Source organism: Sminthopsis crassicaudata, chromosome 3 (assembly GCF_048593235.1).
Source record: "Sminthopsis crassicaudata isolate SCR6 chromosome 3, ASM4859323v1, whole genome shotgun sequence".
In the NCBI taxonomy this organism is placed as follows: Eukaryota; Metazoa; Chordata; class Mammalia; order Dasyuromorphia; family Dasyuridae; genus Sminthopsis; species Sminthopsis crassicaudata.
Window position 1 is genome coordinate 187,357,094 of NC_133619.1, and position 12,901 is coordinate 187,369,994.

The 12,901-nt window shown below is 36.9% G+C and overlaps 1 pseudogene; it reads left to right on the forward strand.

The window, feature by feature from the left end:
* The first annotated feature begins 394 nt into the window (after positions 1–394).
* The window catches only part of LOC141561973 (nuclear cap-binding protein subunit 3 pseudogene), a 75,197-nt pseudogene continuing 62,690 nt past the window's right edge, over positions 395–12,901 (forward strand).

Below are 12,901 nucleotides of genomic sequence, written 5' to 3' on the forward strand. Positions count from 1 at the left end.
AAAGCGTATGAGTCCGTGTGTGAAAGGGAATGGGAAGCATGCAAAAGTGAGTGGGGTAGGTGCAAAAGCTAGAGGAGAGCGTGTGGAAGCAAGTGGGTGAGCATGTGAAAGCAAGTGGAGAGAATGAAAAAGTGAGCAAGTGAGCACGTGAAAGCGTGCAAGTCAACACGTGAAAGAGAGCCAAAAGTGCGCAACAGCGAGCAGGGAGTATGCAAAAGCGAGCGTTTGAGTGTGTGAAAGCGTACGAGTCAGTGCACGAAAGAGAACGGGAAGCGCGCAAAATCAAGCAGGGAGCATGCAAAAGCGAGTGGGTGAGTGCTCAAAGACGAGCAGGAAGCACGCAAAAGCAAGAGGAGAGTGAGTGAAAGCATGCGAGAAGCACACAAAAGAGAGCATGGAGCATGCAAAAGCTACTGAGGAGCGTGTGAAAGTGAGCAGAGAGCGTGCAAAAGCAAGTGGGGTGCGTGAGAAAGAGAGCAGAGAGTGTGTGAAAGCGAGTGGCTAAGTGCACAAAAGTGTGCAAGTCAGCGTGCAAAAGTGAGTGTGAAGTGCACAAAAGTGAGTGGGAAGCACACAAAAGCAAGTGGGGAGTGTGTGAAAGTGAGCAGAGAGCACATGAAAGTGATCCAAAAGTGGGTAAAAGCTACCAGGGAGCATGCAAAAGTGATTGGAGAGTGTGCAAAAGTGAAAAGACAAGGACTGAATAGAAAATTTGATCTTCAAATATAGAACTCAAAAGAAGCATAAAAATATAAAAAGGAAAGAAAAAATAACTTTCTTTTAAAAGTTAAAAAGCTTATATACCTATATAGGAAGATAATATGTTTAACTCTTGAGATCTGGATCTCTGTTATGGATATACTTAGAGGGTGCAGGTATAATGTGATTTATATTGTGATGATATAAAAAAAGAAACTAGAGGAGGAAAGGAAATTCTATGGGAAGAGAATGAAAATGGAATCAAAATGGGGTTGGTTAATATCTCATGAAAAGGCAAAAAAAAAAAAAGACCTATTACAATTCAGGGAAAGAAGGGATGGGGGTGAGCATTTTGTGAATCTTATTAGATTTGGCTCAAAGAGAGAACATCAAATACATTTAGCTTCACAGAAAAGCTTGTCTCACTTATAGGGAAGTAGGAAGGGAATGGGGAAAGGAAAAAAGGAATCTAATAGAAGGGAGAATAGAAGTAGGTGGGAAAGGGATAAAAAAGAGGGAGATGTAAAAGAGGAGGCTCTTTAAGGGAGAGGGAGATCAGAAGCAAAGTACTGGGAAGGAGTGAAAGGGGGAAAGGGAAAAGTATAGCTGGAGGAAAACAAGAGGGAAGGTAATACATTTAAATTATGAATGTTAATGGAATGAACTCTCCCATAAAATTGAAATGGATAGCAGACTGGATTAAATTTGTTGTTTACAAGAAATACATTTAAAGCAGAGTGATACATTCAGAGTAAAGGTAAATGTAATGACTGTGTTGGGGGCACATCTTCTTCTCCTTTTAGATAGCCATCTCTTCTTCCTTCTTTTTCTCTTCAGTTCTATGGACAACTCTGAGATGTCTGGTGGGAATCCACTGCTGAAGGTTTTCTCCTGTGCAGATACAAGCATATCCTGGCCCCCACATTAGAACCCTATAGGATCCCTCCCATCCTTTAGGTCCTATTTTCATTACCATGGTCTCATTCTTATTAGGGGACCTTCTTAATGAAGATAAGGTGTTATCTTTGAGTGATTCTCTGTCTATGTTCATCAAAGAATATTTCATAGCTAAACTTAAATTATTTGAATCAAATTTTAAGTAATTTATTGAGTATACTGCTTTATCTTTGTCTTTCTGAGTGACTTTACCTCCAGCTCCTTGTTTTTGTTTTTTGATAAATCTCTTGATGGTGTGATTAGTCCTTTCTACAATGGCCTGTCCTGTAGTGTTATAAGGAATCCTAAAAATAAGATGTATGGAGAATTCCTGTGATAACTGTTTTAATTTTTTTTAAGTATATGAGGGCCTATTATCAGTCTTAATGGTGTGTAGGATACCCATAGAGGCAAAACAGTGAAATAAGTGATTTATTACACATGAAGCAGCTTCCCCTCATTGAGAAGATACAGATACAAAGCCTGAATAAGTGTCAACTGTAACATGAATGCATGTTTTTCCCATATGTGTAACATCCATTTGTCATATATCATTTGGCCTGTCACCCCTGGGGTTAGTCTCCAGCCCTACATGTCTTTGAAAATATGGTACACACGTTACATATCTTTTTATTATGCTTGCTGCTTTTTTGCCAGGACACTCCATACAATCTCCGGAGAGATGTGGCAGATAGAGGCAGATATTCATGAACTTTTATTGCTTCTTCTAGAGGACAGAGAAGAATACATTGTGTAACCAGACCATCCACTACTTTGTTCCCTTCAAATATAGGTCCTAGTCTGTCCGTATGAAAGTGGATGTGCATTATATAAAAAGGATGCATTCTCATTAAAATCACCTCTTATACCTCCTGAAACAATGAGAAGATAGGTCCTGTTGGGGCCTTTCTATATGCTGTTCCTATTTTCTGGATCACCCCAATTGCATAGTGACTATCTAAAATGATATTGATGTGCTTGTCTATTTCCAATGAGTGTAGTAAATATATTAGAGATGCCCAATTGTAGGGAATATATGGCTGCTATTTTGCTTGGTGGCATCAGTAAACACATTAGAGTCTTTAAGTCGATGTGTTTTTGGTTTTGTGGGAAATATCTTATTGCTACTGTTCATAGAATGGCAACTGGTTCAGGATTTTTCCTGCTCTTACTTCTCCTCATCCTAACAAAATAGTCCAGGTTTCCTGAGTAGCTATTAAGTAATCCAACCTATCCTTGTCTTTGCTAATCCATGTAATTCCTGCTTCTCCTGTTAAATGGATAATTCTGAGCAATGTTTTCCTTACTATTTCATCTGTCATGTCTTTTATTTAAAACAAATACAGGGGAGTTCCCTGAGCTATTTGTTTCCTCAATATGTCCTAATTCTAATTATTCTTGTACTAACTGGTATAAAGCAGCTATTTATAATTTGGTCAGAGGCCATTGTTCTACCCATATTGATGTATTGGTAGTCCAAATCATTTTTAGAGTGGTGGAAGTCGCAGTAGCAATGACCCCTTCTAATAATAGGTGGTGATCTTCATCCCTAATTGATGAAATATATCCCTACCCCATAAGTTAATATGAAAGCCATCTATTATTAAAGGAAAAATGGTTCCTGTCTTTCCATCTTTTTGCCACTTTACCAGTTCAGCCGACAACAAAGCCTCTTCATTGCCTCCTATCTCTACCACTCTATTGTTAACTGAAATCATAGGCCACCAAGGGGGCCACTGAGAAGCAGCCACCACAGTCCTGTCAGTTCCAGCATCTATTAATCCTTCAAACTGTTGGTTATTAAAAGTAAGGGTAAGTGTAGGCTGAGTGAATATGATAGCTTTTATAAAATATGTTTGTACAACAGCCTCTGAATTTGGACCCATCTGCGGGGCTAATTCACAATTATTATCTTCTATTTTAACTGTATGTTCAAATTATACATTTAATAGCCCTAGTTTCTACTTACAGTGAAATACTATATTAATTTTAAAGACTATTTTCCTACCTATAACTTTGAAATCTACTAAAATATTTTGATCTAATGCAAAGTAACAAAATGACTTATTGAAGAATTTATAGATTGTTATTGTGTTTTTAAATATTATGAATGTGTACATATATATACAAATACATATACAAACACTCCTTTATACATATATACATGGACAAAAAAAAATTAAATATTCCTAAATCCTCAAAGCAGGAAGGTCATTGAAAAAAATTAGAGGAAAAAATTTACTATCAACTTATGTTTGGCAGCTAGGTAAACCAGAAGCCAAGTTGTCTATTTACTGTAGCTGATGCCAATTGGAATCCAACACACAGTTTGTAACAGCTGAAAGCTGTCAACTTTGAGAACAGCATAAGGACAATATGATAGTCAAAACAGGATGAAACTACAGTCTAAACAAAATGACACATGCATTTGTGCAATTAGCAGCATCAGCAAAAGGAAAGTAGTTTGAAATATTGTCAGTTGTCCAAAAATAGGAGAAAGCTTATTTTATCAGAGCAATTAAGTCAGAATCTGGCTAAATTGAATTAAAGATATAGGATAGTGTGGGGAAGAGCATTGGTAATATGAAAGGAATGGTAAGCTTTCATTAATATCTATCTTATCATACATATCACATTCCCCAAATATGAGTGTAATCATTTCATAAGCCTCTAAATATTTATATAAGCTATCACAGAAATATAGGAATACATTTTTCTTTTGAAAATCTATCAATAAATAAATGAAATTTAAGCTTGTTGAGTAAATTACTTGGAGTATTACAGCTGCAGAACCTAAAGTGAGAAAACATCTATTTAGGAGAGCTTTTCATGTATCTTAGTTGTTGGCCATCTGGCTTCTGCATCTGCCATCACCAATGTTCAAAATTGATCTTTTAATTCCCAAATATTTGTTTCTCAGTCTTCAACCCTCCTGATCTCTGTTGTATTTTTATCCTATTCACTTATTTCCCCTGGATATTCTTTATTCTGGTTTTTCTTCTATAAATCTGATCATGCCTTAATTTCTTTTACTAGTTTATCATCTATATCATACTCCTTAAATGTGAATGTTTCCAAGGCCCTATCCTTGATCATTTTCTCTTCTCTTTCTGCAGTCTGTGGTGTAACTACTTGCTCCTGTGGATTTACTTATAATCTTCATGTTAATGACTCAGATCAATATATCTATCCCCAATCTCTCTCTTGAACTCCCCATTTTCAATTCCCTGTTAGACATTTCAAATTGGATGCTCAGGAGATATCTCAAATGCCTGAAACATAACTGAATATATTTCCCCAAAGTCTACCTTCTTCCAAACGTCTATACTTCTGTTAAAGGCACTATGATTGTTCCAGTTTCTAAGGATTTTAACTTTAACATTATTTTCAACTCATCACTTTCCCTTACTCCATGTACACAATCAGTTGCCAAATCTTGTCATTTCTGTTTCCATAGCATTTATCTCATCAAACTTTTTGTCTTTACTCACATATTTACCACCTTAAGTCAGGCCTGATTACCTCCTATTTAGACTATAAATATCCACCTAAATGATCTCTTTATCTTAAGGTTTTCCCCATGACAGTCTTATTTCTACACATTTGCCCAAGTGATTTTTCCTTAAAACAAAGATCTGTTATTTCCATACTAACTGCTCCCTGTTACCTTGTCTGTTTAATTTATAAAGCTTGTCAACACATCATCCTGATTTTTATTTCCAATCTCATTATATATTACTTTCCTACCCGTACTCTAAAATGTGGACTAACTTTTCTATTCCTCCCTCATGGATGTATAACTCTAGTTCTCATTACTTTGAACAGTCTCTTTCTCTAATTTCTCTAATGTCCTCTCTCTTCACGATTACCTCATCTATGTCCTTTATTCATTCAACAATTTACACATGCATTACCTTCTATATGAAGCTTTTCTTAATTGTTTAATGGTTAGTGCCCTCTACCAGTACTTTATAATTAATTACCTTGTTTGTATTTGCATTTTTTACATTTATTCTGCACAAATGAAAAAGATGATAGAAAGAAGGGAAGAAAAAAAGAAAGGAAGGAAGGAAGAAAAAAAAATTTCTCTTAAATAATGTAAGCTCCCTTAGAATAGTACAGTGGATAGAGTCTGTTCATTTCACTCCCCCCTTTTACTTGTGACTGGTTAGAAGCTGCACTCATCAGAGGCCTAAGGGGAGTTTTGGCAACAAACAACTTAACTGCTTGGATCCTTTTCCTGATATATGTGGTTAAACAGTTAATCAAACAAGGGGCGCATTTAGTAGAGCTAGCAGGAATAGAACAAGGGGACCTATCAGGGACATTATAAGCAAGGTCATCCAGAGGGACCAATTAAAAATGTGACTGGTACCAGGACATTGATTGTAGTTGAGTGGTCTCCCCCACTCTTTGATTGTAAATAGAGATTCCCTTACCTCCCCTGAGTCATTAGCATAGAAATAGGAAGCCTCCCTGAGGGCCATACATAGACCTGCCTGTTTAAGGTAGAGTAAATCCAGGCCCTGAAGATTTTATAGGATCATCTCTGCCAAAGGGTTTAAAGAGTTCTCCAGGAAGGATATTTCATTTTTCTAGGTCCTTTAAGTCCTGGTCCACCTGGGAACCCAAAGCTAACAGCTGGCTGTCACCATGGATCAGGGTAGTGGTCCCAACAGCCGCGGAGCTTGCTATTCCTAGTCATACTAGCAAGTGATTAGAATAGGAGCAGCTCTGCATGCCCTACCCAATAAACCAAAATGTTCTTCAGCCCCTTCCTTAGAGTACAAATAAATTTGAGGGATTACATATACAAGTAAGCAAAGCTCAGGGGATTCTTCCAAAGTATTTTGACCAATACATGGAGTTAGTCTCATGCAAAATAGGATCCTGTCAGGCCTGTATTGGGGAGTTGGCAGTAACCACTACACAATACTTTTTGTACAGGGAGTGCTCCAGATCATAGCATCCCTCCCAAAATTAATCTGAGAATGTGGGTGGTGCATTCTGGGGGCAGGTTCTCAGCTGAGAGTGAAAGATTCTGGTTCCAGTGGGTCTCTGACCCTCAAGTGGCGCTTATGCCTATGTCCACAAAGTAGGAGGTGCTGGGTCCAGGCAGATCCAACAACTTGTGGAGAGGGTGGGACTGATTAGGTTTATCAGCTGGTATGCTACATCAAGGGCTGACATAAAGGTTTTATAGGGAGACAGCAGTCTCTGGGAAATGGAGGCTGAGGGAGTGTTAAGACAATTGTCATGGTTTCCCCCTCCAGCCTAGAAGTGGTCATGGCTGGTTTCAGGAGTAAAGGAGGAGGATTAATACCTGCATTAGGGCCTTAGGGGATGTTTTCCCTCAGGAGGGTCCTGAGATTGTGAAACTAAGATTTTGAACATGGCTCCCAAATCTCTTCCTGCCACATAAAATCTGATATCCCAGGTCCTTTCCAATTCCCAGGCCTCATTATATGATTCTTTCATTGTGACTGCAATGGGATTGTAAATTCCTTCCTTCTGGCATTGTGATGGTGGTGTTAATCTATGCCCCTTAATGTAGGAGTCCTGGCTTTTGTCAAAGAACCAATCTGCTATGGTCTCACAGCCCTATGATCTGCATTGGTACTGGCCCATCCCCTAACAACATCCACCAAGAATATATAAGTACTGGGATTTTCCCCAATCCTTTCTCCATGCTCAAGGACCACCCACATCCATATGAGGGGAGGATCTTGTTCTCATATTCCCTTTCCTCAAATTGAAGGGATTGTTCTTTTCATGAGTGTTGTAAAACAATGCTGGTGGGAGGGGGGGAGGGAATTCCAAGAGCTTCCCAAGAACTGGCATAGATCTAAAAAGAACCATTGCTGCCTGTAAGTCCCATTTTGGGCTGCAACCTCCTCCCACCCCCACCCCTGTGCTTCTTATTTAAGTCTATACATATATATATATATATATATATATATATATATATATATATATATATATCTATGGGGGAAATAGTGGCTAGGCTCCCCCAGTAGGGGGGAGGAGGTATAAGCGAGGATCAGGCTGCAAAATGGGGTAAGATGCAAAACATGTTTTTTGATCCCAGGGCTGAATGAGACTTTGGTCTCCAAGAATCCAGCAGTGAATGTGAATTCTCAATGACATGTATATGACTCCAAGCTCAAGTAGCTAAATAAAGGCAGGTGAGCAGAAATCTCCAAGCAGGGACCATCAATCCAGTTCTGACAGGTTCGGGGGTAGGACCATAAATTCTAACTAACTTAAGGAGGTGTCCAACTAGAGCCAGTAAGTCTGGAATTAGGTATGAGATAGGACATCTGGAATTTTATCTTCTGGAATGCCAGATCTCCATAGGCCTAATTATCTTAATTCTAATGAGCAAAAAAAAGAGCTTGCAAATAGGGGAACTGAGGCAGAACAATTAGGGAAACTGAGTCAGGGCAATAAAAGGGAACTGTGGCACAATATTTCACACTCTTTCTTTTGAATATTCAAATTATTGAATTACCTAAGATAGGGGGTGAAGCAGAAGGGCCTAAAGCAAAGAGAATAGGAATTAGGGATTTCCATTTGTTCAGGTTTTTTGAGAAAAATCCATCAGTTTTTCCCAATTTCCTTTCTCTTCTTCCTTTTTTTAGGCAAAAGGAATCATTCACCCAAAAAAGCAAATAAATTGTCAATAACCAGCCCACATATAAATCTCGAGTGAATTAAAATTCCTATATATATCAGATTAATACAGAAGGTTTCCTAAAAAATCCCTCAAACATAAAAGCAATAGTTACAAAATTGTAACAATTTCCATCCCCAATCTTAAACACACAGTGATATATGATCCAGTCAGGGTTTAACACTCATTCATCAATTATTACCAAATTCCCCATCATAAAGTCCATGGGGGGAGGAGTAAAGCTTCTCACTCAAAAACTGCTTCATTCTGATAAAGGGCAGAGACTCTCAGTTCAAAGCAGGGGAATGGGTGTGGTGTGCTGATCCCAGTCCTAGAAGTAGTTCAATATAGTTGTAGTTTGACCAAAATCTAGAACAAATCTAATAAAAAAAGCTTAGAACAGTCTGAGATACAAAGATATGGTTCACAAGACTGCTGCAAAATGTGAAGAGGCTCAGCAGCTTCCTATGTGAAGAGATGACATTGCTTCACAGGACAGGCAAATAGCTATAGTACCAATGAAAACAGCAGTTAGGTTTCACAGACCACTATGCTAATTGTCCTCTCACTAGCTAGAAACCTATAAAAACCTGAATATCCACAGACACAATATCCAGTAACAGATAGATGACCAGGGCTAAATACTTATTTGCCTAAGTATTTAGGACATAATGGTTACATACAATCAGATTGGAAACAGCAAGATGAGACATAATTGAATTGCATTAACCATTCTTATTGACTATAGTCTCTGATCAGTCACAGGAGGAAAAAATGCAGGGACATAACTATAACATAACATAAGCAATTAAAACTGATCCTTTAGGACATACAGAATAAAATAGCCTTGACTCAGTTTTATTCCAGTTAATTGTCCCACTAACTGTCGAAGGGCAGAGCTTTAAAACTCCCAAATAGCATTAACTACAAGCCCAAGAAATTTTACCTCCAATAACAAATCCCAATTAACCAAATTTTCAGATAAATCCCAAACAGGTATTTACCATAACCTTATATTGATAACAGTAGGAACTTTGTCCCAGTTAAGTTAACAACTTATCTTTCATATTTAAGTAGACAATTTCATAAGTGAACATTATATAAATCATTTTGTTTTAAAATACCCAATACATAGAAACATTCCAAATTGCATATTGTCCATAACAGAAACATTTTCAATGGACACAGGAAAAAAAAAAAAAAAAAAAAAAACTATCATTTTAGAAGCCCTTTAAATGACCTCCAATATAAAATATTAATTAATTTTTTAAAGAAATAACCCTGTCAAATTATAGATCATATTTATGACCATATTCCTAAACAAAGAAACCATTATGTATCTAAAAATATATTCAGTCAGTTAACTTAAAAATAAACTTGTCTCTTTAAAATTACAGTTTTCTTCTTTCAAGGCAGCGTCAACTTGATAAAGAAAAAAAAAAAAAAACAGCTGGAACACACTTAGTAGAGGGGGGATTCCATGTGGCTGCCCTTCCCCCCACTCCACCTCCAAAGAGGCAGGGGGGAGGGAAGGTGAGCTAAACTGTGCCTTTGGACAAAAGATTTCCTCCTGGTTCTCAATTTTCCTCACAAAGAAATCCTTCCATTAAAAACTTTCTTCTGGGGCAGCTAGGTGGCACAGTGGATAGAGCACCAGACTTGAATTCAAGAAGACCCAAGTTCAAATCTGGTGTCAGACACTTAACACTTCCTAGCTGTGTGACCCTGGGCAAATCACTTAACCCCAGCCTTAGGAAAACAAAACAAAACAAAATAAAACAAACAAACAAAAAAAAACTTTCTTCTTTCTGTTCCTACTTAACTTTTCTCTTTTCCTCCTGTTACAAACTTTAAACAAATTCTAACAGCCTTTCTAACTAAATGCTCCATTGCTAAAGTAGCAGAAAGCAGTAGGGGGCAGTGTGAGTTGAATCTTTAACTTTGAAGACAAAAGATCCTCTCCCATTTCTCCCTCCCCCACCTCTTCTCTTTCTTACTCCTAAAACCATTCAAACCTATAATTGCTCCTACAAACCAATCTTTCATAAATCACCTTGATTCACCTTTCCTTTCCCTTCAAAAGTTTTAAGATTCACAATACAGTGAATAGCTAAATAACTCTATAAAACCCACATGTCCAGCAAAGCATAACTTATAATGTTAACATATTACCTGATATTTCAGAAGGTAACAAACTGAAGCAAACCAAATACAGTTGTTTGGTTTTTTTTTTAGTTTTTCTTTCCTCTGCCTGAGTGTTCTTCCCACAGCAATTAGCTCTCTTATCTCTAGAATTTTTTAAGGCCCAGCTTGAATTTTATTGTTTTTTCCCTTCCCCCCAACTACAGCAGGATGCTTTTGGAGAGAAAACTTTTCTTCCATTCTTAAAATAGCCAAGTTTATTTTCTTTTTCCTCTTTAGTAATAAAGGTTTCAATATTCAAACAAATTCCAAGATCTTATTCTCAGAATAAACAATTCTAGCATGCACAGGCTCTAGTAAAATTACTTCCCACAACTTCAGAATCATCCTAAAATTCCTAATCAAATGTTTTCTCCTGCCAGAGTTATAAAGCAACTATTATAAACTTCTTTTTTCCAGGTGACTTCAATCAGATAAAGTTTTTATTGTCCTTTACTCCTCTCTAGCATGCTTTGAAAACCTGTCTGCCAGTTTTAAAATAACCAAGCTTTTTTTTTTTCCTTTTATTTACAAGTTAGTACAATAGGTTAAAAAGTTTAAAATCACAAGCAAATTTTTATACTAAGCACAATTACAACCTTGAAATAACCAAGTCTTAATCATTGTTCTTAAAACTTTAACAGAACACTTACACAGAACACAAATCACACAGAACAAAACATTTAACATTCCCATTTCAATAGGCACACTTAAATACAAAGAGACAATAGACAAACAATTCCAGAATACAAAAGATAGACAATCCAAACCGAAAAATCAGGGCACTCCAATGGTATCCTGTGGAGGCCAGTAGGGGGTACTGATGTCTCATTCAGTGTAGCCACCTACTATCCCTTACTCACCAGAAAATGAACAAGTTCCCAAAATACTTGATGCCACTTGAGCTAAATTAAACCTCACTTTCCTGGTCTGCAAAAGGAGGTTACAGAAGTCCGGGCCTGAGGAATGTCTTCTTGGTGGCCATCCCCTAGAGATGGTAATCCTCTTTGCCTTCCAGGGAAAGGGACTAGCTGTCAGAGCCAAAGGCTATCTCACTGGGGAACTTCTACTGAAATACCAGGGCAAGAGAAAATACAGGACAGACAAAATAATGTAAATTTAAGAGCACCACCAACTGAGTCCCACCAGAACAAACCTAGGGAAGTCAGTCCTGAGCAGTTTCAGGGACACATATTTATAGGAAAAAACCACAAGAATATTCTGAAATATTTATCACACTAAAATTCCATTCTCAGACAGGCAGCAAAGGGAAACAATATTTCTTTAACTTTTATGCTTGTCAAGTTGTCAAATTCTTCGGTTATTGATAAGGTTAAGGTGGCACATCTGGGGGCCTGTGGTAGGAAATGCCACCTGCATGAAGGAATAAAGAGCTGGTGACATATTTTTGACTGAAGACAGAATTCAGAGGTAATATTCTCACAGTCTCAGGAGTGCAGGACAAGGGACAGAGTATGTCCATTACAACACCACCTTGGAAGTACTGAAAACTTTGAAATCCCAAGAATTAGCTCTGAAAACAACACTGTGAGAAAGCCCAAAATCTGAAAGGATGCTTTTCCTACACAATATTGGGAACAAAACCCAATGTTAAACAAAAGTTGAAGATCAAGAAATAAGGTGGAAAAATAAACAAACAACAACAACAAAGAATCTGACCAAAAGAAAAAAACCACTGTGATGACAGGAAATATGAAGCCACAAACTCAGAGATGACAATAATGTCAAAAACAACTACAGTCAAAGCCACAAAAAATAGAGAAAAGTGCAAAAGAATTCCTAAAAAAGTTAAAAATTTATTTTCAAAATCATGTGAGAATAGTACAGAAAAATATAGATAAATGAAATCAAAGAAAGAAAATTATAAAAAAGAAAAGCTTAGTAAAAGAGTTCAAATATATTATATATATACATTTGCATATACAAACCACACACCATGCATGTGTATGTTTATACATGCATATATATGTATACTTACACACATATATGTGGCTATATTACCCTTTGATGCAATTTAGATGTGAAGTTCAAACATTGCTCTCTCCCTTCCAATTTTCCCTCCACTGGAAAAATTCTTCCTTGTATACACAGTCTCCATCATTTTTCCTCTCTCAATCTTTCAGGTCATTCCTGTTTTATTGCCTGTTCACTTTTGACTCACTCTTAAACCATCTTTTAGAATTCTTCTAATTGCCCTAATAATGATTAAGTTCCTAGAATTTACATTATCATCCTAGAAAAAAAGACAAAAAAGATAAAATCTTAGTAAAATTTATATTAACAGATAATATATCTGTCGATATAAATTTTACTAAGATTTTATCTTTTATCTTTATTTTATTATATTATATTATATTATATGTTATATATATATACACACACTAAAACATA